Consider the following 12,954-nt stretch of genomic DNA (forward strand, 5'->3'; position numbering starts at 1 on the left):
CTGGGGTGACGTCAGAGTTTGCTCTTTCCTCATTCACTGCTACACCTCAGTAACTGATGCTACCTGATATAATAGCAACGGACGTTGTTCTAGTAACGGTGGTATTATCTGGGACTCAGGAAGTCACTAGGAAATCCAGTTAATGACTACTGAATGATGGCCAGTGTTTCAGATTATCAGACAAATCAAGTTGGCATCATTCAAAATAGTGGGTTACCTGTTAAGTATGAGTACACTGATGGAAAGATACCTTGGAAGAGATTTTAAAATGATTCTGAGGGGCACGTGGGTGGCTCAGTTGTTAAGCGTCTGCCTTCGGCTCAGGTCATGATCCCAGGGTCCTGGGATGGAGCCCTGCATGGGGCTCCCTGCTCAGCAGGGAGCCTGCTTCTTCCCCTCCTACTCCCCCTGCTTGTGTTCCCTCTCTCACTGTGTGTCTCTCTGTCAAATAAATAAATAAAAAATCTTTAAAAAAAATGATTCTGACATGCTTAAGATACTTCCCATGGTCATTCCTGATCTGGCCCTGGAGCACTCTCCCTCGTTCTCTTTTGGCACATTCTGCTATCACTAGGTCTTAGATAAACAAATTCTGCTGAGACATCTTTCCTGACTCTCTGCTGCTTCTTCTGCTTCCATCTATTGTAATTCATTTTTTTTGAGTGTCAATATCTTTATTGTATTTCAATACTTGAACAAATTTGTGAGACAATGATATTAGGATTATATTCTTTGGAGCTTTCAATCTTCCCATCATTGATGAAAATATGCATTTCAGTATTTGCTCTATTATAATTCTAATTTCATTGCATTGTTCTCTCCAGACTTCTCCCCTTTCCTCCCTTCCTTTCGTTCTCCTAGCTCCTTTTTTCATAAGTCAATAAAGCATAGATATACTATATCTTTAGATATAATATGAATGTATGTTAATCTAGTTTTCTTCTTTTCATTCCTTTTGGAACTAACCATCTAATGGCCAGGTAAAATGGCCTCTTTATATTTTCATCCTATTTGATCACTTGGTGGGAGTCCCTTGGTCTCAAGTTGGCCTTCCTATCTAATCTGCTTCCGTGGTTCTTTTATTAACTCGAAAAACACCGTTTTTGTTTTATTTGTTTACTTCATTGCCCCTCTTCTTTTTTTTTTTTTCTTAAAGATGTTATTTATTTATTCATGAGAGACAGAGAGAGAGGCAGAGACAGAGGGAGAATCAGGCTCCCTGCTAAGCAGGGAGCCTGATGCGAGACTCGATCCCGGGACCCTGGGATCATGACCTGAGCTGAAGGCAGAGGCTTAACCAGCTGAGCCACTCAGGTGCCCCGCCCCTCTTTTGTCCACCCTTTGAATGCTCTATCAGCTAGAATTGTTTGTGGCTGTACATATAGAAAGCCTTATAATAGTGCTTAATGGATGGGGATTTATTCACATCAAGTTGACAAGAAGCCCTGTTGCAGTTCTTTTCCACCTAGCAAGGACATGCCTTAATTTTTTAACCCCTTCCCTCCCCCCAATATAATATATGTAAAGAAACACCCACAAAATACAAACATGCAGGTTATTGAATTATAAAATGAATACCTGTGTAATCATCATCCAAGTCAAGAAATAAAGTCTTGTCAATATCCCCCAGAGATATCCCATGTTACCCATTTCAATCCCTAAGCCCTTTCTTGATCCCAAAGATTAATACTCTCCCAATTTTTATGGTAATTGCTTCATTACATTTTCTTAAGTTTCTACCACCTCTGTCTTCTTTGAATTATACTAACTCTATTGAGTATACCAACTATAGTTGAGTTTTGCCCATTTCTGACCCTTTTATATATAAATGTGAAGGTGTGTTTTGTGGGTTTAGTTTCTTTTGTTCAACGTTTATTTGTAAAGTTCGTTTATATTATGTATGGTGTTCATTGCTATATGAATTCGATTGTATGAATATACCAAAATTTATTAATCTATTCTACTTTGGATGAACATTGGGGAGTTTCCAATTTTTGGATATTATGAATAAAACTGATAGGAACATTCTCATCTGTCTCCTGAAGTACATGTGCATACATTTCTGTGAATATGTACATAGGAGTGGAATTGTTAGGCTTCATGTTTTTATTTGGAAATTGTTGGGCTTCATATTTTTATTTGGGCTTCTCCAGTGGTGGCCAGAACCAGGAGGAGCACACCCAGCGCAACCCATAGAATCACATTCCAAAACTGATTCCATCTTGGAGCAGGAGAGCAAAAGTGAGGTTGACTTGCATGTGTGGAGGGGGTTGCAGTGGTCTGGCTCATTTGGCTATTGAGAAAAGTATCTGATCAGAGAGTGAGTTGGGGGGGTCAGTTAGATGCTAGTAGAGAAAGTCATCTATCTCTTGGGGATGCAAGGGATGGAAGGAGAGGTTTGGGCATGGCTCTATTTGGAGATCTCTTAGTCGTTTACCCATGACTAAATAGCATCAGTGGTCTTTTAGAATTAGAAATTTGGGCAGATTGTCATGGAAAACTTCTCTCAGAGGGTGACATTTGAAGAGAAACCTGAATCTTGAGAAAGAGTCCATCATTTTGGGGAAGAACATTCCAGTGAGGGAAGAGCATGTACAAATGAAGGTACATTTGGAGACATTAAGAAACCACAAAATGGCCAGTGAGGCTGCAGTGCTGTGGGCAGGAGGGAAGTGGGACATGATGCAAGGTGGGGAAGGTGGATTGGAGGCAGGGAGCGTTAGGGCTGGTGGCTCATGGTAGGGAGTCAGTGGACCTTAGTATAATGGAAGGAATGTTAAGTTAGGTAGTAAACTGATTTGGCTCATGTTTGAAAGGGATTGCTCTGACTGGATTGTGGTCGTAGCAAGAGTGGCAGCAGAGAGACCAGTGGAGGCTGTGCCTCTGGGAGAGATGACAGTGGCTGAATCATGGTGGAGAGATGATGGGACTGAATGTAGAAGAGAAGTTGACTACGTTATTGTGGCTCGAACAATCAAGTGGATGGCAGTATCATTAACTGAGACAGGAAAGGCAAGGGTAGAAATAATTTGGGGTAAAGGGAAGAGAAGGCAGCTGTGGAAAAAAGTTCTGGTTTGTCCATGTCAAGTTTGAGAAGCCTATTAGATATTTCAAGAAAGCATTCAGATATATGAATTTGGAACTGACAAGAGTGTTCTTTATAGACTGTGAGCAAATCTTTATATCTCTGGGCCCTATCACATGGCTTGGCACATAGAAAGTACTCAATACCTATCTGATGAATGAATTTATTCAACAAATATTTATTGAGGTCTTTTTTTTAGATGATGGTGTTTATTTTTTTTATTTTTAATTAAATTCAACTTAGTTAACATATACTGTATTATTAGTTTCAGGGGTAAAATTTAGCGATTCATCAGTTGCATATAACACCCAGTGCTCATTATATCAAGTGCCCTTCTTAATGCCCATCACCCAGTTACCTCATCCCCCCACCCACTGCCCTTCCAACAACCCTCAGTTTGTTTCCTATAGTTAAGAGTCTCTTATGGTTTGCCTCTGTCTCTGTTTTTATCTTATTTTAATTTTCCTTCTCTGGAGGTCTTACTCTATGCCAGGTACTGTTCTCGGAGCTGGGGATACAGCTATGAACAAAACAGATAAAAATTCCTGTTTTCCTAGAATTTAAAATGTAAGCATGCATGCATGAATGAAATGTGTATCCAGAACTAGATATTTAATAAAGGATTCCTTATTTTATTTTTTCTTCTATGTCTTTAAAAATCTTTGAAAATATTAATTAAAAATGGAACTCTCCAATGGGATTAATTATAAGAATAGTGTCTAATGAGACTTCATTATAATAACCCATTTTTCTTTTACTTGATTTTCATTATATTTATGTATAGCCTGAGACCTTTGTGTCAGTTGGTGGTACAGTAATTATGGTAGATGGGTGTTGTTTACAGGTGCTTTGAAGTTGATTTCTAATTTTCTCTTGAAAAATGTTATTTACAGGCACACTGTTTTCGCTAGCAGGTGTGAAATGGCTGTATGCCACATGGAGGAGGAGCGAAATGTCACTTCCGAGGTTTGTGACAAAATTTCCTGATAGATTTCTCAGGTGGAGTGAGAGGCCCTTCTTGGCACTGTAACACTCTGTGTTGCCAAGGCTGAGAAGCCGAAGGGAAAATCCGTGTGCTTTAGTGGGGAGTGCCTGTGGTCTCACCACTGTGCTAAATATAGTTCCGAGAAGTTTTGTGTTAGTTAATATTCTGTAAATGTAATTAGTGTCTTCTGAGATTTCAGGGAGTTTGTAACTTGGAACAACCTGCAGTGATTCTGTTTTGCCCAGAGAGTTACCTATTAAATAATACAAAAAACTAGTTTCACTGAATCATTCTTAGGCATTTAGATCCTTATGTATTAAATATCAATATTAATACCCAGAACCGATTATTCACTTTCTACACTGAGCCCTACTAGTCATGATGCTAAAAGATCTATTTTCTAGGGCACCGGGTGGCTCAGTTGGTATAAGTGTCCGACGCTTGATTTCAGCTCAGGGCATGATCTCAGGGTTGGGAGATTGAGCCCAATGTCAGGCTCTGTGCTTGAGCCCGAAGAGACTCTTCTGTGACACTTCCTTTTTTATCCAAAGGGTAACAAAGGCAATGTGTTTCAAGAACTTGACCGTGCTCCCCTAGCAGGTGAAACTGCCCTCATCTCCTGGTGGTGCCTTCACGGGCTCCCTGGGGAGGGTCTTAGGGGGCTTGGCCTGGTGCCTAAAGGTTTTGAATCTCTCCCAGGGTCAGCTGGCTCTTTTCTTGGGATGGAAAAGAAATGGAATTTTTGGTATATGAAATTCTTAAGCATGTCCATATCACTAGAGATTTGTCTTTTTATTTTAGGATTAAGTCTAATTTCAGTGTGAGTTTGTTGGGGGGCAGATGATATTTGAAAGTCAGATTTCTTCTCTAATTGATGCTTCAGGTAGGAAGGAAGTTGGGTTGGGAATCTAGACAGCTAAGTTTTAAATGTACTCCATTACTAATTTAAATAAAAATTAAATAAAATTTTATAGCACATAATTTTATACTCATTTTTGCAGCTGATTTTATTTTAATAAAATAAATGTTTATATTTTAAAATAAAATATTTATTTTATTATCAAATAATTCTTTGATTTCTCTTTTGATTTTAATATAGAGACCTATCTCAGAAAAATCTTCCCATCAAACTATCCACGTCCATCTATTTTTTTCTCCCCACAATGTCCCTAGCTTGAATGTCTTCAAGCTTTTTTTGACCACCCTTTCTTAAAAATGGCTTGAGATGTCACCTCATACACTGAAAGAACTCTAGAGCTGTCTCACATCTCGGAGGGGCTAGTAGACTGGCAGTCTACATTGATGATTTAATGTAGGCTGCTACCAACAGATGTTAGAGCCAGGTCACCTGGGATTGAATCCTGATTCTGACACTTCTTGTGTGATCGTGGTCAAGTTACTTCTCTGTTCCATCTTAAAAATAGAATAGAATAGAATGTTATTGTTTGTGCCTTATAAACTTGTTTCGAAGATTAAATGAGTCAATAACTTAAAGGCTCATTAGGAGGATGGAGTAAATTAATATACATGAAATCCTTAGCACCGTGCCTGGCATTCAGTGAACATTATATAGATGTTCATTCTTTTTTCACAGCTCATTTTTCCATGATTCACTGGCTCCTACCCCCTACAGGCTAGCCTGCTGTTCCTACCATGCCCTGTTCTATACAGTTCTGCCTTGTGCCACACACCAGCCTTCTTTCTTTATTCTCCTGAAGGCATTGCACATATAAGGCTGTTGTGAGTGATAATAACCCTTCATAATAATAGCTAACATCTCCTGAGTGCTAACCCTGTGCCAGCACTCTTGTAAGTACTTAGTATCTATGAACTCGCTTAATTCTCGTAGCGGCTCTATGAGAGAAATATGATCAGCATCCTCATTTTACAGATGGAGAAACTGAGGCACAGATAGGTTAAATAACTCATCCAAGGTTACCCAGTTAATAAAGAGTGAAGCTAGGTTTTCAAGCATCGTGTACTTACCATTCCCCTGGTCCTTGGTTGTATAAGGGAGCATCTTTTTTTTTTCTTCCCGTGAATGATATCCTCCTATTATTCTTCTCATTTGGGACGTCAAATTCCTTATCACTGCTATTACTGCTAAAGGGGGTGGGGCACAGAAGGAGGGAGAAGGATTCTTAGTATGTAAGGAGAAGCCTAAGGAGATGTCTGGAGTAGACTGAGCCCCACTGGGTGCCGGCATTGTGTGAGGCCCTCCACGTATATTCTCTCTGGACTTCTCACACCCACACTTAATTACTATTATTGTCATTTTATAAGAGAAGAGGCCAAGTGTCAGGGAGGTAAGTACTTGACCTCAGGTTACACTGCCCATGAGATGTGAAGAAACAGTTTGCGACCAGGTCCATCTGGCCCCAGAATATTCTAGAGCATGCTCTTTTCACAATACCAGCTTGGCTTCCTCAGAGTCAAGCCTGACCCTTTATGCCCTCAGGCACTCCATGCTGTGAATTAGTTCAACCAGTGACTTTTCTTTTGGTCGTCCCCTTCTCCTTTTTAACCTCTCTGACTTAGCTTTTCTTTTAAACTGCTTCACATATATGAACAAATATTTGAGTGTCTATAATGTTAACGTTAGGTAGGAGTAGCTAATGGATTAAGGATTCTTACTGAAATATTTAACCTTATCATCCCAAGGGGCCATAAATGTGATGCCAGTATGTATCATTAAACTTTGTTCATCCCAAAACATCTTATAGTATTATTAGATGTTAAAGCATAGCCTTTAACACCTCGGTTTCGGAGGAGTGTGTGTGTGTGTGTGTGTGTGTGTGTTGCATGTAGGTCCCATTTCTCATGAAGTTCTCCATGAAGTAGGACTATGAGGACCCTGTCTAAGTCAACTCAAAGCAGCTACACTGTCGAGCTGCTGTACCTGCTCTCCCAGATTATTCTGGCAATGTATTTTAAGGGTTTGTATCCAGTAAGGATTTGTATCATACAATGAAGATAGTCTATAAGCTTGAATTTTTTTTTTCACGGCTTATCAGCTTAATTGTAAGGCAGTTATTAGATTCACGTTCACATCGTTGGTGATGGGATGTTACTGGAGAACTCTGGACTGTCTGCCTTTAAGCCAAACACTTACCCGTTGGGTTTCCAGAACTCACTGGTTGGCAATGGTCAGCTTCCAGAAACTGATGGATTGTAGTCATTACTTTTACGTTAATATGCTCTAAAGGTGACTTTCTTTAAGCTTTTTGATTTCTATGTGGAAAAGAAAGTTTTGAGGCAAATGGCTGTGCACAAATTATCACAGATTTCATGGCTTAAAACAACCCCCATTCATTATCTCGCAATTCTGTAGTTAGGAGTCTGAGCACGCTTGACTGGATTCTGTGCTCAGGGTCTCACAAGGCGTGCTCGCTTCGGCAGCACATATACTAAAAATCAGGGTCTCAAAAGGCTAATAAAATCAAGGTTTCCTGAGAGATTGTACATGGGAAATATTTTCACCTCTCTAAGCTAGAGATTATATGACCATTTTAAGGACAATCCAAGATCACTTGATCTTCATATCGAAAAATGTAGCTACAGAGATTTGAGAGGATGAGCATTTTGATATTCCATTTAATTTAATTTAATACTATTGAGTTTCAGTATTTATTCACATGACATAATTTCTTCTTCTTGTCAGCCAGCAGGCTATCTTTTCCCAGACTAAAGTGCTGTACTGAGAGTGTACCTGAATTGGGTTTTCAGTTCTGCCACTTGAACAAATGATTTTTCCTTTTCTCCATTTCTCCTTCTAAAGATGATACTGATGCTACTTTTTTTTACTCTTTATGTATATTTCATTTTGCAAAACGCATGCTCAGCAGAGGCCCAGTGGATGGTATAGAGCTTTTGATCTCACTTTCTTTCTTCTGAAGCCAGTGTTCATATCAGATTTTCACACTAGAGAAATAAGCTCTTTGCAAGGTGCCTGTGCATTGCCTCATCTCTTCCTTCCATCAGTCCTTTGGATACCTGTAACATGTGACACGTGACATTTGCATTGCACGTTACAGTTTACAAAGGGAACATGACCCATTCAGTATCTGTAATGGACTGAAAGTTTATGCCCCCCCACCCCCACCCAATTTATGTGTTGAAATCCTAACCCCCCAAGTGATGCATTAGGAGGAGGGGGCCTTTGGAAAGTGATTAGGTTATGAGGGAGAGCGTTCATAAATGGAATTACCGTCTTTATAAAAGAGACCCCAGAGAGATCTCTTGCCCCTTCTGCTACGTATGGTTACCTTGGGGAGATGGCCGCCAATGAGGAAGCCGGTTCTCGCCAGACGTGAATCTGCCTGAGCCGTGATCTTGGACTTCCCAGCCTCCCGAACGGTGAGAAATAAATTTCTGTGGTTTATAAGCCACCCAGTCTGTGGGATTCTCTTATGGAATCCCAAGTAGATTAAGACAGTACCCTATTTGATTCTTTCTAAAATTCAGTGGGGTAGGGAGGTGCCTGGGTGGCTCAGTTGGTTAAGCGCCTGACTCTTGATCTTGACTCAGGTTTTGATCTCGGGATCGTGAGTTCAAGCCCCATGCTGAGCTATACGCTGGGCGTGGAGCCTACTTAAAAAGGAAAGAAAAAAGAAAATTCTGTGAGGTGGATGTTGTTATTATTTCTCTTTTACTGATATGATGAGTAAGATTCAGGAATTAAATGATTTGTTCAATTTCACCTAAGAAACAGAGCCAGGACTGGCACTGAAGTTTCTGACTTCAAATGCAGTGCTAGTTCTACCTCATCTCAGCTAAGCAATGAGAGGACACAGAAGCATAGAAAGACCCCTCTGGAATATAAAAACAATTTCAGACTATGAGGAATGGCTTCAGTTTGGGGTCATTGTCCTTCTTGTGCTGCTTGAGCTCTAAATTTTGGCCCTTTTGATTTTTCTTCTCACATGTGTTTTTCCAGAATCCAAATCAGCATGCTGGCATTGTCCTGCATGATTGTCAATATGTAGCCTGGGGCACAGCCATGCCTGGTGTGGAAGAAAGTGACTGATGCCAAGGGGCTATCTATAATGCTGCCTCCTTGCCAAAAGGCAGTTGTGCTATTTTCATATTGGCCTCACATGTTTATAATTCACATGTTTCAACTGAAGTGTGAAAAAGGAGGGGACAGGTCTACGGAGTTCTCTAAGATTTGTATCTTTGAGACTCTGTGGATCCCCTTACAGAATGATTAATGTAAGAACTTACGCACAAAATTTTCTAAATAAATCCAGGAATGTACTCATCCTTAGCATTGTCTCCTAATCCCATACCTAATACTATTATTCATGTATCCATACATTCCAGAAATAGTAAATTGAGTAACACTGTAGAATAGTGGATAGGAGGTGGGACTCTGAATCCAGGCTGGCAGAGTTGAAATCCAGACCCTGCCACTTATTAGCTGGGTGACCTTGGCAAATAACTTAATTTCTCAGTACCTCATCTATAAAATGGGGATGATAATAGAGCCAACTTCTTAGGGTTGCTGTGAAGATTGATGAATTATTAAATGTAAAACCCTTGGAACAGTGTCTGTGGCCACTTCTCAAGTGGCCCTCAAAGATGTCCTGCCCTAATCCCCAGAACCTGTGGCTATGATGAGACATCACTCCCATGATCATGTTATGTAAGCATAGTTGACTTTAGATAAGGACGTTATCCAGTGGCCCTAAACTAATCACGCAGGTCCCTTCAAAAGCAGAGAGCTTTCTCCAGCTGATGGTGGAAAAGGAAGTCGGAGAGATTCCAAGTGTGAGAAAGACGTGATGTGCCATTGGTAGCTTTGACAATGGAGCAGGCCAGGTGAGAAGGAACATATTCAGCTTTAAGGAGCTAATAGAGACCCCTGGCTGACGGCCAGCAAGGAAACGGGGACCTCAGGCCTACAGCTGCAGGGATGAATTCGGCCAACAACGTGAATGAGCTTAGAAGCCGATTCTTCCCAGAGCCTTCCAATAAGCTCATATGACTGATAGGACTTCAGCCTCATGAGACCCTGTGCAGAGAACTCAGTCAAGCAAGCCTAGACTTGTGAACTACAGAACTGTGAGACGATGGATGGGTGTTGTTTTTAGCCACTAAATTTGTGGCAATTGGTTATGCAGCAAGAGGAAACTAATACCGTTACCAAAGTGCATAATAAATATTAGCTCTCATTATTACATTTGGTTTTTTACCATGTTCAGTGAATGATGTACTGCATGCAGCACTGGGGAAACACTGCTGAATGAAATATGGGGCTGGCTCTCAAGGATTTAGAGTCAGGAAGATAAGCCATTTCGTATTTTTTCTGATGTCCAGGCTTTATAAATAACCGTTATTATCTTGTATACATTTCTTCTTTTCTTCTTCAGGAGCTCTGGCTCCTGTCTTTTATTATAAATATTCATTTTTTTCATTTCTCTTATTTGTAGCCCGTGGCTAGATGATGTTTAGCCACCAACAGCAACTGTTTGCCAGGAGAGAGTTGGGACCAGGATTTATTGGTTGTCTCCTGTGCAGAACCGTTAGGAGCTGTGGGAATCTCCTAGCATTTGTGCTCGGATGTTGTAAGGCATACAATGGGGACGTCTGTTTCTAACAAAGGATCTGTATAATCCTTTATCTCTAGGATTCACCACCTGGTGTTCTCAACAGCCCTGGGCACAGAACAATTCCCAGTTTAATCAAACTGGAATATAAAAGGAGCAATGGGGGCTGCCGTGTGTGATCCCCTTGAAGTTGTTCCAAGGGAAAGGGACCCTTTGTTACAGAGACAGCTCATTTTAGAGTTCAGTGGCCTGTGACGCTTCCCCAGCTGGCAACTCAGCGGGGACCTTCTGATACTTCCCTACACTCAAAAGCCATTTTTGGTGGGCAGAACAGTGAAACGGTCATTACGGGCTGTTTCGGTGGGAGGGTTGGGGGTGGGGGGAGGAGGACAACAATAAGTGAGCAGTGGTTTGAGTGAATGTGCCTGCAGTGATTTTATGATTTTTATTCAAATATGAGCTGTCTTCATTTTCCGAGCCTTTGCTTTAGGATGAGGTTGGGGGTGTTTGTATATATTTGCTAAGGACTGGGGTGATAATGTCACTGGATTTTTGTTTACATTCATTTTCAAGGCCCTTGGATTGGAGCTGGGGTGGGAAGGGGGAAGGAACCTAATCTGTTCATTGCCCATAATAATTTGGAAGCATCCAGTTCCCTTCCTGAACTAGAAACTAGTTTCTTCCTACTGAGATTTTTCAGAGGTAAGACATGAAAAATTCCAAAAGCCATTCGCCATTCCAATATCAAAATACATTTTATAGAAACCTAGAGTTATAAAGCTACAAAGCATCTCGGAGGCATCTGGTCTCACTCCACCAAACTGCCCATGTGGGCAGGAGTCTCATCCCCACACCCCCAGGGGAGATCGTCCAGCATTTGAACAGCGAGGCCCTTTAAAGAGCAGGAGCCTGGGGACAGACAGAGTTGTTTTTAGATCGTTATTCTATTACTTTCTGGCTATGTGATCTTGAGCAAATTATTTGTCTTCCCTAAGTCTCAGTTTCCGTACTGGATAATGGGGATAATGACATCTAACCTTTAGTCTAATTGTGAGGATTAAAACAAACAACCAATGTAAAGTGATGCCTAGCGATTTCCATCCGGTAATATTTTTTAAATTTCCTGAGGTATAAATTATTACAAGAAATGACTTGGGCAACTGTAGGTCTAGTCTGGAAAGGCTGGAGGATGGGGAAGAAGGAGGGGTGGCCAACTAAGTCCCTGAACTTCACACTCTATGTCCAACTGGTTACTTGGTATCCCTTCTCAGGTGTATGACAGGCATTTCAGACTTTACATATTCAAAACCAAGATCCTATTTTTTTTTCTTTATAAAGCAGCACCTAAGCTTTCCATGTCAGTTAATGACCATTCCATCCCTTCTTCCCATTGCAATGAGCAAAACTTTGATGTCATCCTTGACTCCTCTTTTTCTCTCACCCATTCAGCCTGTCAGGAAATTCTGTTTGCTCTATCTTCAGATTAAGTCTAGAGTCCAACCACTTTACACCATGGCTGCTATTTCTGACTTTGGTTCAAGTCATCAGCATTTTTCAATGCAAGAGTCAAGAGTAATCCTGTTCAAATATCTCAGGGCAGATAACTCTTTGGCTTAGAACTCTTTACTGGGCTCTCCATGTCCCTAACTAAAAGCCAGAGACCTTACAGTGGCTTACAGCAATGCTACTGAAGTATGGGACATAGACCTGAGTCTGTCTGCAAACTGTTTGTCACTAGTTCTTGGGGACATTAGGAGCTTGTGTCATAATGTAAATCAATGATGTCACTAAACATAGTGCATAATTTGCCTGTCATTTTGTTCTTACAAGACTTTCTCAATGAAGGAAGCAGGGCCCTGATTGACATTCTGGTGCAAACTCTTCACCTGCCCCTAGTGTTCTTTCTTTGACCTCATCTCCCAATCTCGAGACCCCCTTGTGTTTCTCTTCTTAGTCAGGCTGGCCTGCTTGTTGTTCTTTAAATACACCGCTGCACTCCTGCCTCTGCACAAGCCACTTTCTCTGCCTGAAATGCTTTTCCTCCCAGATGCCCAAGGCTTCTTCCCTGGTCACCTTCAGGTCTTTAGTCAAATGTCACTGCTTCAGTGAAGTCTTCCCGGATTACCCTGACATTCCCTCTCTCACCTTGCTGCTTTGTTTTTCTCCAAAACCCTTATCTCCTTTCAAATTGCTAATGTAATCTACTTATTCATTAGAAAATTTATCATCCTAGTTCTACTGCAACGTAGACTCCATGAAATGAGAGACTTTTTGAAACATCTTGGTTCCGTTTACCTCTGGCATCAAGAAAAATGCTGGTAAATAGTAAACACCTG

The sequence above is a fragment of the Zalophus californianus genome, chromosome 10 (genome assembly GCF_009762305.2).
Source record: "Zalophus californianus isolate mZalCal1 chromosome 10, mZalCal1.pri.v2, whole genome shotgun sequence".
Classification (NCBI taxonomy): Eukaryota; Metazoa; Chordata; class Mammalia; order Carnivora; family Otariidae; genus Zalophus; species Zalophus californianus.